At 50.4% G+C, this 26,651-nt stretch overlaps 1 protein-coding gene across 4 annotated transcripts in view; it reads left to right on the top strand.

Moving 5' to 3' along the window:
* Positions 1-26,651, top strand: part of LOC119457730 (rhotekin-2-like) — a 163,970-nt gene that overhangs the window by 106,286 nt on the left and 31,033 nt on the right. The window contains exon 1 of one of the 4 annotated variants that reach the window (XM_049665177.1): positions 25,485-25,985. The exons of the other annotated variants lie outside the window; for them this stretch is intronic. The gene's annotated coding sequence lies outside the window, so the exon portion shown is untranslated. Of the gene's footprint in view, positions 1-25,484; positions 25,986-26,651 lie in introns of those variants that run through there. 4 annotated transcript variants of the gene reach the window in all.

Below are 26,651 nucleotides of genomic sequence, written 5' to 3' on the forward strand. Positions count from 1 at the left end.
TGTTGTGCATATGCGTGCGTGCGGGCGTGCGTGAATTATAGGCACGCGTCGTTGTCCAACGAAAACTAAGTAATCATCAAAAATGGTTCTTTTTTTGTTCTTGCAGCACATTTTTGTGTTGTCAGTGATCAAAAAATGTTTAATAATAACTTATTAACTCATTAGTTATCTGATATTGCGTAATTACCTTTAAAATGATTAATTTAGGGCACACAAGCCGATCAATGCTGAAGGCATGTCAGTTTTACATCGGGAGAATAGTACCACTTTTGAGATATTCATCCCTAAAATCTTCCGCCGAATACTTTGGCGTTCCAGATACGAAGGGCCGTAAGTGAAAACTTTTACGTTTTTTTTTTTCTTTGTGTCGTTTGAGCTTCAGGTAAGCCTTATGTTCGCAGTCAGCGTTGGAACAAACAAACGCTGCTCTGTACTTCAAATAAGCGGAGTTCGTCGCGTTGTCTACCTGCTTGGACGCATGCATCGAAATAATGTCAATTATCTAGAAATGTATTGGTTTACTTCGAATCAGTTTCTGTGTTTCTCTATCAGTTGTTTTTTATTTACTTGTTGTGATCCAATACGTTACGTCTCCTTTTCTGCACGAACATATTGGTATACTACTACTACTGCTGCTACTACTATTATTAATAATAATAATCAGCAATCAATCAATCAATCGCTCAATTAATTAATTAATTGTTTATTTAACGTGCTCGGGAACAACCAACCGCCTGAGTGCTGGCGCACAGGTAAAAAAAATAATAAGAATGCAAATACATAAAAAAGAAAAAAAACATGAAATAGAAAACGAAAATTATAAAAGGAACAGGTCACAGTCAACAAAAGCCAAGGTGAATTCACAAAAGAAAGACGGAGAAAAACGCGAATGCGTGAGTCAATAAAAAAAAATCCAGCCATTGGATTATGTGCCCAGGAAAAACCATGAGGTTTGAATACTGGTGCACAGGTAGTCAAACGAAAAGATAATGTACAGCGTGCCAGGGAGAGTTGGGAGAGGGGAAACTTTCCTTCCGCGGGCGGCGCGCGGGAATTGCAAGCGCTATCAGCGCCACCGGGTGGGTCACGTGAGATCCCGCTGATATCGCCCGGGTCTCTTTGGTCTCCAGCAAGCGGCGACGGCGGAAGTCTCCGCCGCCGCTCCCGTATTCCCGCACGTGGTTAGTCAACCACGTTCTTGCCGCGGCAAACGCCGCGGCCCCCCCGTATTCTCCAGTTGGTAAGTCGGAAGCCCTTCTTTACCTAGTGTATTATTCTCTTCGAGGGACCCTCAGCGATGTCAACTATATAGCTAGCTGGCCTGCTCGAAGTGTTAGTTGCAGTCGTAATAAATGCTTTCCGAGTGTACACGTGGTTGTCGTCTATTGTTTCCTCGAGCTTGTACCGGACCGCGGTTGATGCGCAGGCATGCGCCAACCGCGGGGCTCGGTGTGTCGAGGCAGAGGGCCGTTGGCATCCCCCCATATCCCGACAAGCTTTAAAAAAAAGAAGAAAGAAAGAAAAGGCACGGAGATGTGCGACAAAAAGGGGATGATGATGATGATGCGTAGCAACACCCCAAATAAAAAAATACTGCTCCAGTCAGGTAGACTGCTCCCTCCCTGATAGTGAGATTATATTTGGATCATCAAAACAGTGATGCGTTTATTTAGGATTATCATCGTTTCTCTCTCGCACCCGCTTGTCCTCGCGCCTGCGAGAGAGAAACGATGGTATTCCTAAATAAACGCATCACTGTTTTGATGATCCAAATATAATCTCACTATCAGGGAGGGAGCAGTCTACCTGACTGGAGCAATATTTTTTTTATTTGGGGTGTTGCTGCGCTGCGCTCCGCAACACCCCAACGACCGCCGCTTCGCGTCGGCGCCCGTCACCGCGGCTTCCGCCGCGGCACCGGGGTACAAACGCGAGCAGTATCCGCTTGTTTACACCACCACAGTTCACCGAGATCAAAAGCCGTCATGCCACACCACCACTACTGCAAGCATTTCCACCACTAGAACAAACGCTACAGTAATAAAGCGCGGCCGGCGTGGGCCAGACACCGCCACACATTCAACGCGCCCTAAACGATTCGCTCCCTACGCGCGTAGGAGCTGCGCTCGGCAAGGTCGCTGCGCCCGGTCCCGGAGATAAGAGAGCCACGCTCAGCGGAGACCAGTGCCTCAAAAGTCCCTAAGCGACCATGTCCCTAGGCACCTAGGAGCTCCACGATTGCCATGACAACACGTGTTAAGCGGAAGTATCCGCTGTACCTACTAGCAATTGCAAAGTCGCCGTCCGGTTACGTTGGCTGCGCCAGTGCTCGCCAACGTGACGTAGCGCTTGCGCGCGCGCGTGCGCTCACGCTACGTCGGATTATATCCGCGCCTCTAACGAACTAAAAGACTGTGAAATTGACTCCTGCTGTCAGTTATTGCTGCGGTAAATCTAATGGGATGTGCGAATACTATTTGATATTTCGAATTCGAATAGACTACTTCAGTTTCGAATCGAAATATTAGACTCGATTCGATGGTCGATGCACGTGTCACACATGCTACACTTTCGGGCGTGCTCGAGTGAAGGCAGATAGAGCGCTGCTGCACGTAATTTTCAAGCACCCGCCATGAACATTTTCTCCCCAGTCATGCTTTGTCTTTCAATCGCGGTCGAAAATTTCGGTGCAGATCCACATCAACGGAGATCGAAAATTAGCAGCCTGAGACTGCAAGCATTTAGTTACGGACAATGAGGTCACGGGCCAGTTATGTAGCTTCTTTACGGATATCGCTGGCACACATTCACTTAAATATAATGTGCCGTGGGGTACGTAACCCATGTGGTTAAAGAAAAAAAAAAAATCTTGCAGATCCCGCGCACTGGGGGAGTCGGTCTAAGCGAAGCTGTGGTAAGCCGGCAAGACGAAGCGGCACATTTTGACAAGAGACGCTTAGTGGACTTGGGCGAAACGCTGCACAGCCGACACCACCGACCACAGCATTTAAACATTCAGACGCCGCAAAGCCCTCGCGCGGCAACACGCGCACCACAAAATCATGAGAAAGTTATTCGCTTGAATAAAGGAATGATAGCGCTCTTCAGGTTGCATTTATTGCTTCATTGCGTAATTCTGTAGAGTACAGAGCCGGCCGTTGGGACGGATAAGGCTGTACGTGTAAGGTGACGCGTTACATGTGTGCGCTCCTGTATTGAGCTGTTCGGCAACACAGCAGCGGTAACAACGACGGTCAGCAAAGTCCGGAAATGTTCGCTTAGAAAGCTTCGCTTGAAAAACTGGGGCATTAGTTTTGGCCGAACATGCGGCCTTACTGTATGCCAATTATAGTGTAGCTTTGAATAAGGCTCGTGCATATGGTTCTGCGGCAGCCTCAAAAACACATCTATCCGTAAGTGTTGCGTTATTCAATAGTCTTTCGATCGAGATATTTTGCTACAACAGGGCAGCCTCATACCCCTCTTTGGAGATAAATATCGGTGTCGCCAACGCAGAGTCATGTGGCTGGATAATAAAGAATAAATAATTTGTGGGATGCGGCCGCGGCGAACGTCGGAGGCCACGCCATAACGCCAGCTCTCCCACAGCCGACGCCATCCGACCTAGCAAATGTGGGAGAGATTGTGGTTGTGAAGAGGAAGAGGCGCTATTTTCTGCAGCCCTTTAGGGAGCACGACTCAGCGCCTCCCAGACCACACGTACGCTACGGGGAGGGCAAGGAGAAAGCTTCAGGCGTTTTCGCGCCTTTTTTGAGTCGCGTGACATCTATGAGCCAATCAGGCTGGACGTCCCATAGAGTTTCACACTATAGTGAGAAACTCTATGGGACGTCCCAACGGTTGAATGGTTTGACTTTACCAGTTAGCATTCAGTGCTTTCACCAGTTTTCCGGTATCAGTCGCTGTAATTTTGCTCGTCGTCGTTAGCGGTTTAACGCAACAAGTTAGACGGCTCGCGCTTGTTTGTGCTCCATTCTTTCCTGTGCTGTGTTGAGTTAAGAGAGTAGGAGATGCGGTTAGAGGATGGGCCGAGCTGCCTGTTGGATTCGTAGCTGAGCGACTGTTTCGCAGTGCGTCTTCGTTGATGCCCTTCAGCGAGTTGTACGGACAACCTGTGCGTGTCTCCGTCTGCTTTTGTTATGCTGTGTTTCTAATGGGAAATTTGCGTGCTGCCTCGGCTTTGCGTCAGCGTGCGAGCAGTGATTTATTTGTGGGTCGTGTACGGTCTGAGCTTTGAGGGCCCGTTTCACTGTGGATGTACGAGTACCTTCTTGGACTTCATAATTTGTGAGTACCACTCCCCCGGAGCTGTATTCGCTTCTTTACCGGCTGTTCTGCTTATGAACCGTTCTTTGTGTCTCATAGCTGTCGCATGTGTTCCAATGTAATAAAGTCCGCATTAAACTGTACCCCGTAGAGCTTTTCGTAGTGCGCGTGTCTTTTTATTGCCTAATGGTAACTTAGTCAAGGCATAAATTGTAGGATGAAAATCGCGTAGCCTTTTGTCCACGATCATCGCTGCAGTCGACCAATCGCGAAAGAACAAAAAGAAAGAGAGAGAGAGAGAGAAAAAAGAAATTGCTTGCACCTTTTATTTTCGCGAAGTATTGCGGTCATCCGTACAACCCAATAAATTGAGTAAATACAACTGATCAACTACTGCAGTCTTTAGCGTTAGCAGAACGTTCACTAGTACCGAGATCTGCGTTTTCCACTACAAGTTATTAAAAAAAATTTCGGCAGCAAGATCGCATTTTAGGGTCCGAATCGTTCACGATAAGACTTGCCGCTATTACTTGCCGGGTCTGGGATGATCTGGAACGGCTTGCCGAGTCTCGGCCTCTGATGGTATCCTCGACAAATCGGACCGAGGAGCCCTGGTGCGAGTAGGATTGGATGAAACGGCGCACCAGGATGCCCTGGTGCGCACCGGTACGGTTTGGCGAGGATTCCATTAGGGTCCACATCGCAACCGCACCCCTTCCGCGATAATGTAAACAATTTCGAAGGCCCTGCTTTGCCGTACTGCAGGCGCCAGAAGCTACGTAGCCGCCAATGTCTTCGTCTGCGCCTCTCGGTATCTCAGCATCGCGACCCTGCAGCGAGCAGTAGAAACGAATCTCCAACGCCATGTAGTTATTATTCTGCTGCGTTGTTCAAATTTGAAAGAGCTGTTCGCTACATTGCGCCGAATAAAAACTGCGATTTTAAACTGCTCCAGAGAGTGTGATATTAGCTGGTCGTCAAACTGCAGTAATCTGTATGGTATGGTATGAAGAACTTTATTGAGTCCTGAAGGTCAATCCTGGGTTGACGCGGGCCGCTCCCACGTTCGGACTGTCAGGCCGAGCCCTTCAGTCACATCGCGGGCCTTCTGGACTGCCCGTAATTGGTCAGAGAGTGATTCACTGTGTAGCATTTGCCGCCACCATTCTTGTTCCCTGTCATTCCGTGAAGACCGCGGGGCACTGCCAAAGCATGTGGTCAAGAGTAATGATGCCATTGCACCTATTACAACTGGTTTGAATTTCCCTCTCCGGATAGATTCTGTTAATAAAATCTGGACTTGGGTATGTCCTTGTCTGTAGCAAACGTAATGTGACCGCTTGGGATCTGCAAAGCTTACCGTGTGGCAATGGGTATTCCCGTCTGCTTAAATAATAATGTTTCGTGATTTCGTTATATGTTTAATAATCGATCCCTGTATTCCCCGTGTGAAGTGTAAGTTGCTCGGTCTTGAAGAGCACGGCTAGAAAGTCCTCGTGCTGCTTCATTTGCCACCTCATTGAGGTTTCTCCGAGTTCCGTCCACCACCCCCAGATGTGCAGGAAACCAGCGGATTTCGATCCTCTCACTGTTGACCTTGTCTAGTAATCTGGTTGCTATCCGTGTCACATATCCGTTAGTAAAGTTGCGGATGGCTGTTCTAGAGTCGCTGTAAATATGTGTCCAACGATTTGCCCGGATGGCTAAGGCGATGGCTACTTGTTCTGCTACTGTTGGGTCCTTGGTATAGACGGTGATGACATCCCGTATGTTACCTTGAGTGTCTACAACAACGGAGGTATGCGCATCCTTATTTTTAACCCAGGCAGCGTCAAGGAACACCGCCTGCTGCTTATGTTGATCTATGTCTTGAAGGAGTGCTTTGGCCCTTGCCTTCCGTCTCTCGAGGTTATGTGTCGGGTGCATGTTCCTAGGGAACGGGGTCGTCTTAATTTTGTCTCGTAGTCCCGCTTGCAATTCTGTTAATAATTCTCCTTTGTTGGTTTGGTTGTTACTTTCTACGCCTATTTCTTCAAGTAGCGCCCTCCCAGGTCGTGTCCTCATTAGTCTCTCTTGGTGGGCCACCTGTTGAGCCTCAGCTATCTCTTCTAGTGTGTTATGCAGCCCTAGGCGCAATAATCTATCATTGGCCGTGCTGATAGGAAGTCCTAGTGCAGCCTTTATAAGTCGTCTGATTAAAGCGTTTAGCTTGTTCTTATCAGCCTGTGTCCATTGTACCATGCCTGCCACGTACGAGAAGTGGCAAAATGCGAATGCATGTACCAATCTTATGGCACTGTCTTCTCCTAGCCCCTTATGCTTGTTGGTAATTCTACGCAGAAGCCTAATGACTTCTTCTGACTTCTTAGAGACATGTTGTCTCATCCTGCGATTAGATCCATTCGCTCCCAGGAGAAGTCCTAGCACTCTAAGTCTCCACCAGCCTGATTGGTTCTCCATTCTTGGCGTATATGTCAATGCGGGGTTCTTCCTCTGGGATATATCCGTTCGGCTTGCGCCCACGCTTACTGCTCCGTAGTACCAATAGTTCTGATTTTTTAGCAGAGCAGTTCAGTCCCATACCTTCAAGTATGGTTTCCACCACATAAATGCTTTCCTGTAGTTTGGTCTCTGTTTGTCCCATATTACCTTCAGCACTCCAGATTGTTACATCATCTGCATATATTGCAAAATGGATACCTTCAATCTGCGTGAGACCTCGAGCCACTTTTGACATTGCCAAATTAAATAACATGGGAGATAGGACAGACCCTTGTAAGTTCCAGGGTTGTCGATTGGAGTTCGCCTAACCTGAGACAAGCAGAACAGCAACCAAGAAAAGCGTTGACTACATTGTGCAATCGCTTACCCAATACCATCTCCGAGAGGATATCCAATATGGCCTTGTGTTTGATGCGATCAAAGGCTTTTTCTAAATCTAGGCCTAGGAGAGCTCTCGTATGTAGCGGGTTAGCAATAATAAGGTGATGTTTGATTAAAAGCATTACATATTGAGTCGAAAGTCCAGGACGGAAACCGATCAGGTTATGCGGAAGAACATTTCTGTTCTCTACATACTTAGTCAGTCTATTAAGTATGACATGCTCCATGGTTTTGCCCAGAGATGATGTTAACGATATGGGTCTTAGGTTATCTAGATTGAGTTGCTTGCCTGGTTTGGGAATAAGAATTGTTAGCAATTCTCCATTCCTTCGAATAATCACCGTTTTTCCAGAGTTCATTCAAATACTCAGTTAAATATTTTATAGGATCATCGTCCAGATTTTCAAAAGTCTATTGGAAATGCCATCTGGACCGGCAGCGGATCTACTGTTGAGGTCGGACAGGGCGGCGCGAACTTCGCTTTCTGTGAAGTCTTGATCCATAAGCTCACAATCTTCCCCTGTATATTCAGGCTAGTCTGTACTCTCATTGCTATCCTTAAGTGGTAAATACTTAGCTGCGAGCCGATCAAGAATGGCCTCCTCCGTTGTGTCCTGACTCTCACGATGGACGAGTCGTGCTACTGCTGTTCTCCTATTAGATTTCGTGTCGTTCTCATGAAGCAAATGTCTAAGCAAGTTCCAATTTCCACCTCGTTTGATTCGACCATCTATGGAATTACAAAGCTCATCCCATTGTTGTTGCTGTAAATATCTGGAGTGTTCCTCAATCTCCATATTCAACAATGCTATACGCTTCCTGAGTCTCATGTTCAGTCGTTGCGTTTTCCATGTTTTTAAAATAGATTGTTTGGCTTTAATCAAGTGCGCCAGCCTACTGTCCATGATTTCGATATCCTCCTCAGTAGTAATAGCCTTCGTTGCCGCCTTTACATCTTCCCTGAGCTGAGTGGTCCAAGTTTGGAGTGTTTTCTTTTGTCCTGTCTCTGTCTCTGCTCTGCTTTTCCTTGCTTTCCGAAAAAGATCCCAGTCAATGTAGTTAAAGTGCTTTATCTCATTACTGGGTGTTTCCAATACTATTTGTAATATGTAATGATCACTACCCAGGTCAATATTGGAGTTATTCGAGCCAGCGTTCGCTGAATTTGATACAAAAGTAAGGTCTGGGGTGGAGTCCCTGCACGTAGATGTACCACACCTAGTGGGATAAGCTGGGTCAGTGATGAGGGAGAGATTAAGATCTGTAGCTATAGGTGCCAGAGTCCACCCCCTTTCTTAGTATTCCAGCGATATCCCAGGTTTGATGTGGGGCGTTGAAATCCCCTCCAATAATAAGTGGAGCGTGCTTAGTAACAGCCATAGTCTTATTAAGAAGTGCCCTGAAACTCTGTTTCATGTCGCTAGGGCTGCTGTAAACATTGAGACAAAAGAGGCTTTGCGGTTTGCCTCTATTCCTTTTCAAAATGATTTCCACAAGTAAGTATTCTAATTTGTTTAGTCCAAGGCGCAAATCGTGTTCTATGAATGGTATTTTCTTATCTACGAGCGTGGCAAGCCCCCTACCTGGCTCTTTGCCCCTGCATGTCGCTTTGTATCCGGATAGGCTGATCTCATCCGCCAAGGTTTCCTGCAGCATAATTATTTTCGGTTTATCTGGAGATCTTTTTATTAACTGCATGAGAGGTGCTTTTTTTGTGATAAAATCATCGGCAATTCCATTGCCACACGGTAAAGATCCCCCTGCTAGCCATTGCTTATAGAACCCGCCTTACTGCTACCCGCTAGAGTACGCTTCGTAGAACTCCCCGACGCACCAGGGAGCGATCTGACGCTTTCTGCTTCTGAGGGCAGGTATTCGTCGTCCTCGCCTCGCGCTTCTACTTTGGTAAGCCTCTTTTCTGTCGTCAGTCTCCATTTCCATAACTTATCAACTTTGAAGGTAGTTTTATCTGTGGCATCTCTAAGTTGTTTAATCGCCTCCTTGATCTCTTCCAAAGCAGAGCACACTGTCGTTTCTACTGGGCTTATTGCCCGCTTCTTTGGAGCTGGTGAGTTTTCTTCCTGGCTATTGTAATATTATACACCAGTTTGGCTATTGCTACTTCTGTGGAGCTATAGTCTGCGAGTTCTTGCGAAGTTCTACAACCTGCTTAGTAAGTTCTTCATTTGCCTTTCTCAGATATGTTACTTCTTTGATCAGCTGTTCTATCCTGGCATCATTATCTCCGACCGGCCGCCCCGCATTGCTCTCCGCAGCCCTCACAGTACCTTTCACTTTGTCGGCCCAGGCTGTTCCAGATGTCGTCTTGTCGCCAGGCGTCTGCCCTCCTCCTTCAAAGCGCACCTGCACTTCACGTGATCTGGAGCGGCTTCTGCCCTTCGACGGCGAGCGGCGTCTTGACCGTGTGGGGCTCCTTGAGCGCGATCGCCCCTTGGTGCCCGTTTGGGCATCCCATTGCAGCTGAGCTGATGTCGCCCTCGATGCAGATCTGTTGCGTTCTCGTCGTCGAATTCGCACCACGTATGGAATTTGGTACCGCTGTTGGCAAGTGTTGTCCCCAGTTGGATGGTCCCCTCCACAGAATTTGCAGTTAGGCACACACATGTGATTGTCCTCCGGGTTTTGAGTTCCACATCCTCTGCACTGAACCACGTCCGGTGTTGGACATACATCTGATCTATGTCCAATCTTTCCGCAAGCATAGCAGACATCAAACTGCTTCCTATACAGGTAGCACCTCACAAGGGTCGACCCGTATCTGACATAATTGGGTACCTTGAGCCCATCAAACAAAACAATGACGGAGCCCGTCGATTTAATACGTTTGGCTGCCAATGCCAGTGGGTTAAAGTCATGCACAATGTTCTTCGTTATCGTGGCCTGATTGTCTCTGAGGTCAACTCTCCGAATCACCCCTTTACACGTGGTGTGCGGAGCTGTCTCGTAGGCGTTAACTTCATATTCGGTTTCCACTATAATGATTGACTTGATTCGCACATACCTGGCAGAATGACTAGGATCTGGTGTACTGATCACCACGATGTTTTGCGTGAAGTTAGGGCAAACGACATCCTCTCGGGCTTGTTCCGGAGTCAGGCCCGATGCTTCAATAACCGCCACGCCTGTCGCTGTGGTGCTCACTTTGCTCAAGTTGAAACCTCCTCGGGGGCGGATGACGATCTTGCTGTGCTCCTGCGGCAATTGGGGCATCCTCGATGCCTTGGCAATACGGTTCTTGAACGTAGTGGTTGTAGGTCCCTTGTTCTTGCTGCTGTTGCCTTGCTCTTGCTGGCTCTGCGGCATTGTTTTCCCATCGCCAGAAATCCTTGTGGTGGAGCGAGATTTTCGGCTTGTCACAATTTGCCAGCCTAGATCGTCGTCATTCTCTTCCAATCCGGTGGCGTCTTCATCTTCCATGCGCGTTTCCGCCATTGCGGCCCGGCGGGGCCAGTATAGGCCTACTTGGGCCTTGCTAGCCGCACACGTTCGATCCACCAAGAAAGGTCATTAAAAGGCCAAAAATGGAAGTCCCACCTTAAAGTAAGGTATGCTTGAATCCGTGATGGTGGTCAAGGTGGCTGCACAAACATTCAAAAACGACGGAGCCGATGTGAGGCTGTAGATGTAGATGTAGAGCCTTGGATGTGAGGCTGCAGTAATCTTTCATGTTTTTTTTTTTTTCTTTTGCACCCGCCTTATGCTACCACATAGGCAAAAATGAAAGGAGAAAGAAGTAACTGAGAAAATATTTTTATATAACTTATTCGCTAAGATATTTCCGCCTATGCGTAAAAAAGGTGACGAAGAATCTCATGGCGTGTTTGGGTGCCACTGAGTGAAAACATACGCTTCTTTTTTTTTTACGGTGGTACCTTGCAGGAAGGAACGTGCTTCCCTCCATGGTTGGATTGATTTACTTTATTTGTTACAAAAACAATGAGGTGCGATTAGCTTACCATCAGAGGGGTAACATTGGGGAACCTTGTCTTGTCTTGTTTCCTAAACTTTGGCGCATACATCCATGGCTGGAACCGGCAGGAACACTGAATCAGACAGTGCCAGCTTTGTAGCATCATCGCCATGGAACTTTAGTTGTGCGCCCTTTAATAACGTTGTCTAAAAAGACAGCGTTCTCGGTTTTGACCATAGAAAACCATCTTTTTAACAATTACATTGTATTTGTGGTGTTATTGGGTGCAGGATCACTCAAGAAAGATGTAGAAGCAGCAAGCAGAAGCACAAACACACACCAGACTTGTATTTAGACACACGCAATACATTGAAACAGCACATACGCAACAGTTGCCCAAAATACCTTCTAGACGATATGTAGATAATATAGGTTAGTCAAATGTAGTCGGCCTACAGTTCATGTAGAAGCATGTGTCGCCATGTCGGAGACGTCGGGGAACCGGTGTCGGACAGCAGTGTCGGACAGCAATGTCGGACAACAGGGTCCGACAGCTGGGTTGGACAGCAGGGTCGAACTACAGGGTCGGATCGCCTTGTGGAGCTCAGGTGGCCCTGCGCCACAGTCGATGTACCGCTGCCTCCGCGTGCCCGGTTACCCGATGGCGGGGGTTGCGCCCCGGAGAACACTGCGGCAGCCCACCGGGTCACGTTCACAGCTGGCGAGGTAGCCCTGTGGCCGCTAACCCGAGCGCTCGATCAGCCAGGCTCAGGACCGCCAGCCCTCCTGGACCAGTTGCCCAGCGGAAGAACTGGACGAGGTGGCCTCTCAGCTGGTGACAGCTTTGATTGGGGTGCAGACGTAGTGACGCGGGCGGCGATAGCTCCTATGGGCCGGACGCCCAGCGAGGAAGCTCTGCCGTCGAACGCCGAACCTCGCGCACTGCTCACGCCACGGGCCACGCTCTCTCGAGCCACACTCTTCGAGGCGCCACTGTCGACGCGCACCAATCGGTGTCGATGATGATGATAACGACCTTAAAGTACATACTCACTCATGGGTATCGGCCAAGAGTCGGTGTCCTCTTCGCCACCGCACGGCACACTGTCTTCATAAGTTTAAGTTTGCCACTCCCGCGTGCAATATATTATCACAGTATTCCGTAGCGCACTAGCGTACGAGGGGTACAGCCATAGTAATTATTGTAGGAAACTCTATAGGTCCAACAGTAATGGCAGAGTTCATGTGTGCGCTTAGGGGGCACTAGGTTCCTTCTGTTGTCCAATACGTGTTTGCACCACTATACATTCCAGTTTTTATTCTTTACTAATATTATTATTATCATTGTTTTAGGATTTCGTCGTCCCAAGCAATACCTTTTGTGAGCTCGGTATCGCGCCACCCATGCTGCACGGCTTTTAGATTGCGATGGCCTGTCCTGGTAGAAAACGTTCCTCGTGGCTAGTCGGAGATAACGCGTGGGCGAGAAGAGTGGAGTGAGGTTGGTTTTTTACTTCTCTTGTGTGTACATTACACGCACGGTTCTCCTGCGTCCAGACCTCTGAATCGTCTCTCCCGGCTTTTCATTCCGGAGCCATGTTCGACGGCGGTGTGCCAGAGGGATGGGTTCGCAAAGTCTGCCAGCGAAAACGTGGACGCACTGTGGGTAAATACGACGTATACATTTACAGTCCCCAGGGTCGAAAGTTCAGATCGCGAAGAGAACTCGCGGTGCACCTGAGAGACACTGACAGTGCTCTGCCCATATCCGAATTTAACTTTTCTACTGCGAAGGACGCGATCAGGGGCCCCGGCTGTACTGGGCGTGCAAGCCCGACGTGTCTTCCGGGCGACCGCGAGACCCTACCACGGGGGGAGCCTTCGCCATCAGCAGGTGACAAAGCTTCAACGAGCGGCGATTCGGCGACGAGTGCATGGGTCAGCGTGCCACCGGCGCCATTTGAGGTCGTCTCGGAGGAGGCGACTGCTATGCCTAACGAGGAACCCACTACGGCCACCCCGTTGGGGGAGGACCCCCACACCAGGGAAGAGACTGGAGAGACGCATGTTAACGCAGTGGACGAACCTGACCCTGCTTCGTCAGCGGATGATTCCCACGATCTTGTGGTCAGGCTGTCGATCGCGAGGATCGAACGCATCGTTAAAAAGAAGTTCCCGTGGTTTGAGCCGAAGCCCACATCTGGGTACAGGATGACGCCTATAGACGATCCGCAACGAGGTCGCGTGATCGAAGCGGAACGACCAGAGCTGCCAGAGGACGCTAATGGGAAGTCCGCCGTTCAGTACTGCGAACCGAAGGAGAATCCAAGGCTAAGCCTGATGCCTCAGCAGAAAAACTTGAAAGGCAAGGCATTGTCGAAAGAGCGTCACCCACTTGGGCAGATGACTGCTGCCGACGCTAAGCTGAATGCCGAGAAGAAGAAGCTTGGGCGGAAGAACAAGCTGGAAGTGAGCCGGACGAATCAGCACAGCTTGAGTAGCTCGTTCACGAAATTTGAACGGGTCCCTGCAGCCAAAATACGTTCGACCTTCGAGACGCAGCAGCCTGACACAAAGGACGACTCTCAACCAGGCCCGTCGCTCGTGGATAAGAAAGAAGACATGCCTTCCAATGGTTCCATCGAGCTTAAGGCAAAGCCGACGGATGAGGAGAAGCATTACTCGGAGCCGAAAAAACAACCCTGTGGTGCGCTCAAGTGTAACCTCACTGGAGGATCGAATTTACACCGGGTCGACAAGTCTCCCTCAACTAGTGGTCAGTCGCCCGTTGACAAGAAGTTCAAGCTGAAGAAAAAGCCGGCGCTGAAGCGTAAGATGTTAGAGGACGGCGACAAGCTCTTCACGGAGTTCCACCTCATCAAGCGTGGAGCTAAGCAGAAGTCGAAGCCGTAAGGGGAGCAAGAAGAATTGACATAAGGGAGAGAACGGCACTGCGTTTAGATTGTGTCCGCATCCCTGGATATCGCATCCCTGGAGAATCTTTTTTTTTTTTCCTTCCGTGTTCACATACTTTTCGTGTTTTATTAAAATAATGGCTACCGTGAAGTTATCAGTATAAGTTCGTTTTTATTGTGGATTGACAATTATTGGATTTCAATAAAATGTTAGCAGAGCGAAGTGGTGTGTTACAGCTGGGCACTGGTCGTCCACTCTCGTAGGTTGCACACAGCGGACGTGACCCGAAAATACGTCATAGCTGCCGTATATGACGTGTTTCCACCTCCCGAAATCGCTTGCGCCGCTTTGAACCAGCAAAAGCATAGCCTTTAAAATCCGCATTTAAAATCCACAGGACCACCAAGAGGCGTTTTGGATCCAACCGCTTTAACAGCATCGATCATCACGGGCCAAGACAAGACAGCAGCGCATCCAAGGCTAGCAGATTAAGAATGGACGTTTTATTGGGAATCATAAAAAAAGTGGTCTTACTGTAGTGAAGACGAATGCCCGGCGCCCACATCGCCAGTCATCCGGGAAGCGCGAGCTCGAGTTTGCCTGAGCCGCTCTGGTTGAGACACGCTGCGAACGCTGCCCGCTGCTCTCTTGTCCTGTGTTCGCATCAGATTCTGGTGGAGGTGTTGCGGTTTCCCCCAACCTGGAATTATCCTGACATCTTCAGCGGCACCGATGAGAAAGACGTTGAAGATTGGCTGGAATCGTATGAACGCGCCAGCAACGCGCCATTACAATTTTTGCGACTCTGCATTAAGTATTACTTTTAAATCCCTGGGGATATCGAGCCTACACACTTCATCGCAGCCAAGTGAGTTCGCTGAACGCACTCGCCCAAAGTGACAATGATCTGAGACGTGTTGTAATGCACATAGGACTATCGAAATAGACAGTGTGATGTAATTATGTTGTTTTTGCTTATGAAGTGGAGTAATTGATCGAAGCCTTAAACTATGGCCCGTTGCCCAAGATAAAATATAGTTTGGAAAGCTTGGGATTTGAAACGTAGCATATTTCATACAAAACTATATGGCTTGAAAAGACGGCCAAACCGAAACAAAATGCATTGTCTAATACAGTCTGAGCAGCTTAACTACAGTTGTCTCCCTGTTATTTCTTGCAGCCTCACCTATCCTGCTTTTGGATGGGCGCGGTTACAGGGCACTGTAGCGCGGTGAAAGCCCTGTTTGGTCTTGATCCGAGGCAACTCGGCCGCGTTAGCAGGCTGTGCGTCGCGCATGGAAGTATTGCATTCGTGCGATAGCACTTTTTGTTGGCTCGCTCCAGTAGTAATTCCGCTGCCAGATAATTGTGAAGCGCATTGTGTAGGCATTTGGAGCCGCTTCTTTCATTGATGTATGTCTTATGGATCATACTCGCTTTTATTCTTTTTTTGATTAACCACTCCTGCCTAAGGTCTGTAATGTAGGCCGGCTGTACTTGATAAATAAATAAATTCTAACGAGGTGCTTCAGCTAATACTAGGCAGCCGAGTTTCATCTTTATCATCAACTCTTTTTTTTTTCTTTTTCGGTAAATGTGCATAGCGGTACCTTCCGCTTCGTTTCTTTTTGGAACAGACATTAAAATGAACGGTACCGACCTCGCGGTCGCTGTGGTCATCACTTATTTGCGAAGTTACGCCACATAACAGAACATGCTATGATGCCGCTGCAGGTGGGTGGCTGGATTTTTGAAGAACTGTTGCAACTTCCGACAGTAATAATTGGTGCTGCGCGATGTCGTGCCGAAAGCCCGAGCCAGTCGCACAATTTCAACAGCATTTCATGACATTGCGAGGATGATTTAATGGTCGTTCCCTGATTGGTTAAATGAATTTCCTTGTTCTGCAGGTCGTTACGCATGTCCAGGAGGGAGAAACGTTTGATGCTCAGCAGGTTATTGCATCATGCAAATTTTGTACTGCTGCTTTCAGCTATTTCGAGTCTCATCAACAGCATCATGGCCAGTGAAGGCAACCGTGCGTTGTGGCCAAATTTACTTTTGGAGTGTCGAAAAAAAGAAATGGTTGTTTTTAACGGCCCTACCTTGAAATAATCGAGGGAAAAACAGGTGTATTTATTGCTGGTGGTCACTGCGCTAAGTATTACTGCGAGATATTCGGTATCCTGTCTGTTGTCAGCTGTACCTTGCACGTGCGGTACGCCGCCAAAATTCGTCTTGTTGGGACCCTTGAACTCACTCCGGTTCACGCGCGCTAACACACACACACACACACACACACACACACACGCACACGCACACGCACACGCACACACACACACACACACACACACACACACACACACACGCACGCACACACGGGCACACACGGACACACACGCACGCACGCACTTACGGCACATATTGCAATTTTCACGCATTGTAGCCGTTGGCTTTGAAAGTCATATTCACTTGGAACGAATTTAGAAGTATGCTTAACTCAGTTTCGAGAAATGCTTAATTCAAAACTGGTGCTAGATTGAAAATTCGTTTCATCCTCAAGTAAATGCGCCTTGTGAAATCACTGGCTTCGGTTCGTGTATTGCAATGTGTGCACTAAATGAATTAGTTTTTTTACATCGAGAGCCTTTGCAGGCGCCTTTGCAGCTGTACTCGCGTCGTCGTCGCCATAGGCGTGTTGTCCCAGAAATTACTTGAAGTTATTCTGTATATTGAGCGCAAGCAAAAAAAAAATCTGTTGTAAGCTTAAGACTTCTTTGCATTAGCAAAAGTAATTTCGTACGGCAAACTCGAGCTAGAGAAAGGAAAAGGCAAGGTGGTTAACCGGGTTGCACATGGTTTGCTAACTGGGGGAGAAGCGGGCTAAAAGGCGAGGGTAACGAGTGCCCAGCGTTCACTGCGCAATCAGAGGTGGTGTCAAAGGGTCCTGCACGATAGCTCTGTGACCATGGTTCAGCGTGTAGCCCTCGCACACCGTTTCATGAGCTCGGGCCACCCGACTCTTCTTTGTCTGGGGCAGTCCCCATGCAGAGCCCGACTTCGGCTCAACAGTGATGAGGCCGCGCGCAGCTGTGAGTTCACTGCGGGTGACGTTGCGCGAGCCTTCGCTGTTACTGGTTTCTTTTCTTTTTTTTTTAACATGGAAAGTTTGCCCTGCATTTGGGCGAAACAACGCTGGGCTGTCGTATGTGGACACGAGTGCGAAAGGGAACGACGGTTATTTATTTATACTCTTGGAAAGAAACCAACTACGAATCGAGAACAGGGCAACGAAGATATTCATGCTCGGTGCAACTGTATACCAGCAAACATCTGAATTGACAAGTTTCACGCAAGAACATGACTATGATTGCGCTTTTGGCGTTCGTATTCAGCGCGTTGCGGTTGAAGTAATCGCGCCCGCTGCTCGCCGTCACCAAGTGCACTCAACTTACTCTTGACTGAATGGCTGTAGGGGAAGTAAATTTAGCTATTCGGTTAACAGTGATCTTAAAAGCCTACTAAACATCATTGTGACACGAGTCGCAGACACCTCCAGCCTTTGCCGTATAAGGACGCTGTTGCAAGAGTTTGTGCAAACTTATGTTTCTTTGGTTGTTCTGAAAAGACGCATGACACTCCACAACACGAAGCTATAGTGTCATTAAGTGTGGGGGAACGAATGGGGCGGGTGGCTGTGCGCTGAATTATCGTGGCAGCCAACGAGACGCTTGTCTGTGCGCGTGTGCGTGCTTATTTGTGTTCGAAAATCGATATTACTGTAAAAATACGTCAAAACCTCAATCAATGATATTTGCTACAGAATTATATTGCTCAAGCATTCTCATCATGAGGTGTTATTTCAGCACAGAAACAAGAGAAATTACCGGCCTCAGACTCAAATCTCTTGTTCCTTATCGGCGCGCCGTATAGAACCGTGACGCGGAAAAGGAACTCTTCGCAGAACGTCGCCTACGCGGTTTTATCGAGAATATACTATATACTATATTGTGTAGCAAGATGCTTGGCTGTGCGCGCTGCGTTGGTGATGGGCCACAGATGGCCTATAATTTCGTCCTGTGTAGAGTTACTGCACATGCTCCCCTTACGGAGCATATCCCATTAACTCTAGCTCTGGTGCTATTGCGTCGTCAGGCTGTGGCCGCTGTCGCTTTCTGGTGCGAGTCGCAGCAGCGGTCGAAAACGAGCTGCCGTGCTCGGTTGGTTGCCAATAGAGCCTCGCCGTGTTTGCTTTCTTTTCCGCTCTGAAGCACTAGAAGCAGAGAGGTACGGATGCTCGGTGTTGGTGCGAGAACCGCGCGCGAGTTGGAACGAGCCGGGCTCTGGCGCACAGCTTTGGCGGGGCGCGCACCGCGCGTTATTGAAGAACGGCCGCCGCCCTTCCCACGGTTCGCGACCGGAAGCGCTATCGTCCTGTTCGCGGCTGCGGCTCGTCTTGATGAGAGCCGCCTGCGTTGGCGCTGGCAGTTTGTAAGCTGGGGATGTCGCCAGCGACTATACTGCGGCGTTTCGAGCTGTTTGAGCAGGACTCTTAATTGTCCTTCGTGTGGGGTTAACTGTCAGTTTTCTTTTGTTTGTTTTTTACGTCCAAATTAAAACCTGAACTGAATATCTTTGGTGGATTGACATATATTATCTTGATGTTCGTCAATCGCTAATCGCAAGGAAGTAATTTATTTTTAGCATTTCGTTCGCGCAGGGCACAACGACCAAAAAAAAAAAAAAATAGACTGGCAGAGTCCGGTGATTCCGATTCATTTTATTCATTTGCTGCAAACATGCAGTTCAGGCGTTGTCTTGCGGCTATTTCCCGGTCCGCGTCCTTTCGAGCTTCAGTCATTCGCCCATGACGTTTTCGAATCCTCCGCTCCTGGGCTTCTGCCTTTTCGGCTTCGGCTAATTCCTCCGGTGCGATGACGGCGGCATACTGCACAGATATAGCGAGAGCCGACGCGAAGCTTTCTTTCTTTATTTTTCACTACCTCATAACCAGCTGTTTGCAGTATAAAAGGCCGGTCGATTATTGCCCGAGGTCGCAGTTCGTTGCAGGGCACTTCATTTATTTGCGCGCGGCGTATCGCTGAATGGTTTGTGTGGTACACAATTGCGAACTCTTACAGCAGATTGCAGAAACGTGTAAAAGGACCATTCGACAACGAGCTTCGTGCATGGACGGGCTTTAGTGACAGCGTGTAGTACGTTGCCTATATACATGCCTTACCCGCTGCGATGGCGGGTCAAGCGGCCGGCGATGGGACTACAGAATGCCCTCATTAAGAGTCCTCGAGAGTGTTGCGTACTCCTGTATAGGCTGCTATAAACGCGCTTCCTTCGTTGTCCCTTCAGGGTGCAAGCGGCGTCAACGTCAGTGCTCGTACGCCTTCCCTTCGTCGGTGGCAGTTTTGCTCACGCAGCGTGCAGTTCTAACGTTCTATTTAAGCGCTTCTCCTCTCTTGGTGCTGCTATACGACCCTCAAGTGGTGTCCACTCCTATTGAGCCCACAACCTGCTTTACAGACTGAATCAGCCGCACCTGTTGAATCACCGTCTTCTAGCGCAGTGTTGCATTTCCGACGTGCGTTCACGGCGGCTGACGAAGTGGGTCGTATTCATTCCCGGCGACAGGATGGCGTGCCCCATGCCTTGCCGCGACCGGCTATTCTGTCCTCGCGACAGCCAAGTCGCGCACCGCTATTAGCACGCGTTCATGCCTCGTCGCACTGTGTGGCGTCGCCGCCGAGCCATTCTGGGAAACTGCGCTTCATCATCATCATCAGCCTATATTTATGCAGGCCTCTCCCTGCGATCTCCAATTACCCCTGTCTTGCGATAGCGTATTCCAACTTGCGCCTGCGAATTTCCTAACTTCATCATCCCACCTGGTTTTCTGCCGTCCCCGACTGCGCTTCCCTTCTCTTGGTATCCATTGTCACCCTGCGCTTATCCTTACTTTAATGTCACTCCTGCGGAATGTTCTGGCGCTGTAAGAGACCTTCTACATCAAAATTTAAGTGTGCTTGTTGGTCTGTGTTGCAGCTTGTCTTTTTGGAGGGGTAAGTACCAGATGAACAGAGTACAAAAGTGTGTTTGTCCTAGAAAATATTATTCTTTAGCTGTTTACAAAAGCAAAACAGAGGACTACCTCGCCATATATATAGATAGGAAAACTACGTGTTTCGATGCTGTAAATGGTGATGATACAATAACGTGATGAAAATTCTTGTTGAGTTGGCAGCAGTCTTCACATGGGACGCAAAAAGCAGTAATTCACTCAAACTAATGGTACACGAGAGCCGAAGTAACCGACTTCCGACACATTCTTGTCGCTTCAAACTTCGCCCCATTCCCGCCATGCATCTTGCGCTTCAAAAACTACCCGCGCGGCGGCTTACGGCGTTCTGCTGCTAAGTGCGAGGCCGGCGTTCGATTTCCGGCCGCATCGTGATGGGCGCAGAATTTAAGAACCCCTGGTGGTTAAAGCTAATATGCAACCCGCCGCGATGGCTCAGTCAGCTAAGGGCGTTGCGCTGCAGCACGAGGTCGCGGGATCGAATCCCGGCCGCGGCGGCTGCATTTCGATGAAGGCGAAATGCAAAAACGCCCGTGTGCTTGCGTTGTAGTGCACGTTAAAGAACCCCAGGTGGTCAAAATTAATCCGGAGCCCTTCACTACGTTGTGCCTCATAATCAGAACTGGTTTTGGCACGTAAAACCCCAGAAAGAAGAAGAAAGCTAATATGCAGCCCTCCACTATACGGCGTCTCTCATCTCGTGTGTTGGAACGGTAAATAATCAGTCAAATCCGCAACTGTGCAGAGGGAAATGTTGACGCCTTTTGAGCGCTGTTAAACCGAATATTGTATCCCTACTCTCACGTTATAACGGTCATTGGTTGCATTTATGGCCGTGCAAGGCACTACTGGGCGCGCGATTTCGAAAGCGTCTCGTCCGCCGAGTGGAAGCGGCTGTTGATACGTCCCGTCGACAAATAGCGCTGGAGCCGGCCGGGGCCGAAACCTCTGTGCGTGTTAAACGACGTCGCGTGTCGGAAGCGTCTGCGTTCAACTGTTGCGCAAACTGGGCCATGTCGGGGAGTCGCACGGAAACGAAAGCGGCTGCGACTTTTCCGAAGCAGTCTATTGCGGGCGCGGCTGATAAGCAACTGCCACCGCCTTGCACTGCCGGAGCACTTCCTGCGTTTTGGCACGTCGCGCCTGGCGAAGCTGCTCCGGCGCCGACAAGAGCAGGGGAGAGGCTGATGGCAACTCTGTCGCCATAGCGGGGCGCTTGCGGGCTACAGTGAGGCATCGCAGCGCGCCTCTCGGGAACCCCAGCCGTGCATCGTTCATGATGCGCGGTGTTCGGAGGCGCTGTTGGCTGGCATGCGGTGTCAACTTGCAATGCGTGGTAGCTGCGCAACAAATTGCAGAGTGGTAATGTCACGCTTTTTGTTAGCGCAGTGTGTGCAGCCTCGATGTGTGCAGCCACGATGCGCGCAACCTCGAACAGCAGACAGCATGAATTTTGAAACTCTCTAGCTAAAGGATGACGTATGACGCGCCTATGAACGAATGCGAATTTCTTTCACCCACCATCTACTACTATTTCCAGCTGATTCGCCCTACCTGATGTTCGATAAGTGTGGAGTTTAACGTCCCGTGACAGCACAGTACATGTGAGGTACACCGAGAGGGCTCCGGATCACTGTTGACCATTCTTTAACGCAAAGCCCGCCTCGGAATGCTGCTGGAAATCCAACCTGCGTTCTTGTGCTTAGCAGCACAACGCCATCTGCCACCGCGGTGGTTCGAAAATGTTCGACCCGCCGCGGTGTAGGCCGTTATGGCATGCCATGCTCACTTTCGTTTAGCTCAGATATTCGCAATGATGCTAACGCGTACTATTTCGATGACTCGTGCTGAACCTCATGCACGGTGGCGCATTCAGCGAGGAAGGCTACGAGCGGGTCTGCAAAATGCTGCAGCTTTTTAGTGCAACTGGGTACCGATACAAGGTACAGTAAACCCCTGTGGTAACTTAAGTCACACGCATGTTTTGCGCATCAATTGTGAGCAGCTTGCGCACAGACGAGCTCTGACGCTGCGACACGCGTAGATCCAGGCTCCTTAGCGTAGCCAATAGGTAGATGGCCCGCATGCAGCCTGATGCTTTTATCTGCTCATGGTCACCGAAGACACTGTTCTCTCCGCGGAGACGGTGGTAGCGCATCCTGCGCGAAACCGAGTCGCGCGCCTTGGTACAAGGCGTGCAATTCTGCGCTGGTTGCTGATGAAGCTTGGGCGAAGCGTGCAGGGAAAAACCGGACGGGGTTAACAAGTGCATGCGCCGAGGCACACCGCTGTGAGATGAGTGATGGGGCGCAGGACCTCAGCTGGACTCTGAGCTGTCATCTTCACTGACTGAGGAGTCGTCGCTCACTGAGGAGTCGTCCTCATCCTCTTCTTTTTTCTTCTTCTTTTTCTTCTTCTTCTTCTTTACGAGGCCCAGCCGCTCACGCTCTTCGCGTCGCTTGACCTTTTTGTCGTCGAAGCCGTGATAGACGTAGTTCTCCATGACGAGGAAGTGGTTAGCCATGCCCAGGCAAATCGGACCAAAGCACAGCAGGAGCACGAAGGCGAGCACGTGCGCGAGCCAGTAGCCCTCGGCGCCTGCCACGAAGGTGTCGCAGAAGAGGAGCAGCGCCGCGTTCAGTGTCTGGAAGGCCGGTTCGCAGCCGCCGCCGCCGCCCTGCTCGGCAAGCTCGGCGCTTGCCCAGCGCAGCCTCTTCTCGGCGTCGCTCATGTACTCGCTGTAGTAGCGGCCCACCGAGGCGGTCAGCGGGTCCACCCCGCTCATGTTGCCCTGTACGAGGGGCCGCCACTTGCGCGTCAGCTGGTCGGCGGCGTCGCGCAGCGGCCGCTGCCTGGGCAGGTGGCCGAGTGCGTCCACGAGCGCGCGCACTGCGGCACCCGAGTCGCGCACGGCGCTCGCGTTGCGTAGCAGGTCGGCGCTGAGCCGGAGCACTTGTGGTGGCTTCTCGGGGGTATCCTTCTTTTCGGCGGCGGGGGCTTCCTTCTTTGTCTCGTTGCCCCCGCCGCCTTTGCCCGCGCCGGCCCACTCGGGCGCCTGTAGATCGGATACCGAGCCGCCTCGCTGGCACTTGGTCAAGATCTCGCTGGGGATGAAGCCGGCCCATCCGCCACTCCGCTGGTCAGCGGTCCACAGCGCGTACGCCATCTGGTCCAACACCTTAAAGTTCTTCGAGTGGAATGGCTCGCAGACGTACACCTCTGCGGCGCCGGCCACCAGGTACAGCTGGGTGGCGATATATGATGAGATCATGAGGGAGACCAGACCGGCAGCGGCGCTGTACACGAGCATAAGGCCGCCCGTGTTCGACTGGACAGAGCGTACAGTGGGCCGTAGGTCGTGGTCTTGTGCTGCGATACCCATCCCGGCGATGGCCACGATGGGCGCTACCAGTGTGATCACCACCACCAGTAGCATGGGCAGCCCCGTGAGGAAGCTGATCCAGCTCACCGCACCGCCGTCGCTCTCGTAGCTCGCCAGCTTGTTGATGGGCGTATCCACGCCTCCCCCGCTTTGCGCCATCATGCGCACTCGCTCCTCTGCTCGCTCCAGTGCTTCCCGCACCTTTCGTAGGAGTTGCTTACGCTCCGCCACCGTGGCGTCCTCGACTGCGCGGGCCAGGTTGCCGTAGGCGACCTGGCGCGAGCGTTCCAGCTGGCCACAGCGACGGCCCACAGCGCTGAACAGCGCAGCCAGGTTGCGCTGTCCTTCGGACGATAGCGAACGTACCAAAGAGCGCGCGTCGTGTCTGCACTCGGAAAGCACGCTGCGCGATGGTAAGCCAGAGTCCATGGCCACGCGCCTCTTGACAAACTCTCCGAAGTCATCGCGAAACCGCGTGTTGAGCGTGTCCACGATGTGCCGGAGCCTGCCCGGCGGAGTTGCTTCTGGCTTCTTGTCCTTGTCCTTGTCCTTGCCCTTGTCATCGCCGCCACCAACCGAAATGCCCTTCAGGGCGGTGACAGCGGAAGCATAGTGTTCGTAGCCATCGCTCACGGCGGAGCCCATGTCCGACTTGTTGAGAAAGAGCGCCACGGCGGTGATGATGAGCGCCACACCGGTCAGCGAGACCGCCATGCAGTAGTACTGGTAGTAGTCGTCGTACTCTGGTGTTATGATCTGCAGGCGCTCGCCGCCGCACTTCTTGGCGAAGCGCGCCCCCACGATTCCCAGACCTCCGGCGGTCACGGCCAGGAAGAAGAACCAGCTGATCCACACAAAGATGCCCATCATGCTCTGCTGGGATGACAGCGCGGCCCAGAGGCCGCCCAATCCGGGCGCGTCGAGTGCTTCTTTGGCGAACTTGATCCCGTCTCCGGGGTCGCCGGCGAACATGGTGAGCAGCGAGCGACCGATGTCACTCCACACGGGCACCGTGACGCCCGAAGGCTGCAGCGCGAAGCTCCCGCCACCACCACCGCCATCGCCGCCAGCGGGTGCCGCTGTGGTCTTGGCGGCGCCCTCACCTCCTCCAGCATCTGGCGCCTTCTCGGGCGGCTTATCTTGCGCGCGCACCAGCAGACACAGCAACAAAGCGGCCAGCGCAGGCCGCCGCATCACGGTTCTGCGGGGCCGCCTCGGCGCAGCATCATGCAGGCAGGGCCCGAATGAACGGCTGCGCGTGTCTCGCGATGGCCATGGGTCCGGCTGCCGACGAATTTTCGAGCGAGCCGACTTAAGACAAGCGGCGTTCCTCTGTTTCCTGACTGATCGCAACCTCGGGGAACCGATGCTGAAGAGGAATCATTCCTTTCGATATAAGTAGCACTTTCTGTGTTCTGGGTTGAAAGGGATAGCATGTATGGGGGTATGGTGACCCGTTTTTATTACTTCATCTTGTCTGTATTTACCCATCTTTTTGTTAGTGCATACCGTTATTTTTCCTTTAGTAATCGACAAGGCGGAGTGTTACCCTTGCGGGACGTCGACGCATGCCTCGAAGACGACTATATGATACCGAGCACACTGCTCTATATGACGTGCGGTTTCTATACTGCGCCTTGACTCGCACGAATTTACAAGATCGCTTATGATAGACATAGCTTGGTTCAGCGTGCCAGATTGTGTCATTGCGGGCGCTCTCTGACCATTCCTTTTGGAGGCGGGGCTTCGTGTCGTCTGGTAAAGCGCGCGAGCGAGCCGTGTTTGTGCCGTCAGTTGTCTGCTAAAGCACAGCGCGCTCGTGCACTTTAGCAGATGACACGAAGCCCCACCTCCAAGCCCCTGTGCGCTTGCGCCGCTTAGCTTCGATGCGCGGCCGCGCGGTGTGCGCTGGCGATCCGCGGGGCGCGGCCACGCTGCGCCGTGTTCGTACTAAGAGTGGACGACCCTGTACACTTCATAAGGGCCGGTATTTTGTAGCGATGCCTTTCTGGTGCTAATGCCTTTTCGCGCTTATGGCGCTTTGTGAGTGGTCAGAGCGACGGTCCGCTCGCGTTATCAACGGGATCAGCCGGCCGTGAGCGGTGGATGTAAGACTAGTATAGAATAAGTCATAAGGCATCGCTACAAAATACCGGCCTAGGATGCCCTTCGTTTTGTGAGTCTAAACAGATACTCAAAACGACTTAATCTTGCCATATTCTCATGCCTTGGGACGTTCTTAGGACATAGGAGAGCCATTGAGTTCCTTGCTCGCATGTCCTCACTCCATTGAAAGTGACGCTGATAGTAAGATGAAAAAAAGCATTGGTGTGCAAAGATAAGGTTTGCATAGAAGTGGCCGAATATTAAAATTTCGTTATTGTGTCGAAAACGAATATATGAGGATAGCGACCTTCGAATATCGAATCGAATAGTTCTCGTTTCCAAACAATGTAAAGCGTAAAGCCTGCGTGGAGTCCGTTTGGTAAATAAAGGTTAGTTTACATTATTTGATACATGAAAGTAACACCGTTCATATCGGGATATCGGGCGAACTGAGGAGCTTATAAATTATATTGATAAGGGTGGGAAAAGGCGACGCCATACTTGTTATTGTCAGCCAAGAGCTGGAGTGCAGCAGAGACGTAGGTCTGGAGCTCATTTGTTATCCGCTGCACCAAGCTTCTATAGTATTGTTCTCTACGGAATCAGCTACGTCACATGAGGTGTTCGTCTGAGTGTCGACACTGCCGCCTCAGAATGCGAAATAAGTGCTCTGTGGGCCATATTTAATTATGAATGTATCGGAACAGAAACGCTGAAGAAGTTTCCAACAAAATGAGGTTGGAAGCTAAAATTTTGTTGGAAACAACAAAGTGGAAAGAATTGACAGGCCCAGCCTGTCCTCTTCTAAAGCCCCTGGAAAAAAAACAAAAAACAGTCCTCTTCTCGTACAGCTCCAGCCAATCAGCAGCGGCCGAAATGGACAGTCGACTAGATGGACTCTTACAGTAGTGCAGTAGTGCAATAAGTGCAGATTACAGAACTATATAATTTTTTGATGCCGATAGAGTTACACAGTTGTTAACTTTGATACCCCAGTTCATTGTTATTTTAATTTTGTTTTGATCGGGTGGTTTTCAACAATGTTTATAATAACA

The sequence above is a fragment of the Dermacentor silvarum genome, chromosome 1 (genome assembly GCF_013339745.2).
Source record: "Dermacentor silvarum isolate Dsil-2018 chromosome 1, BIME_Dsil_1.4, whole genome shotgun sequence".
In the NCBI taxonomy this organism is placed as follows: Eukaryota; Metazoa; Arthropoda; class Arachnida; order Ixodida; family Ixodidae; genus Dermacentor; species Dermacentor silvarum.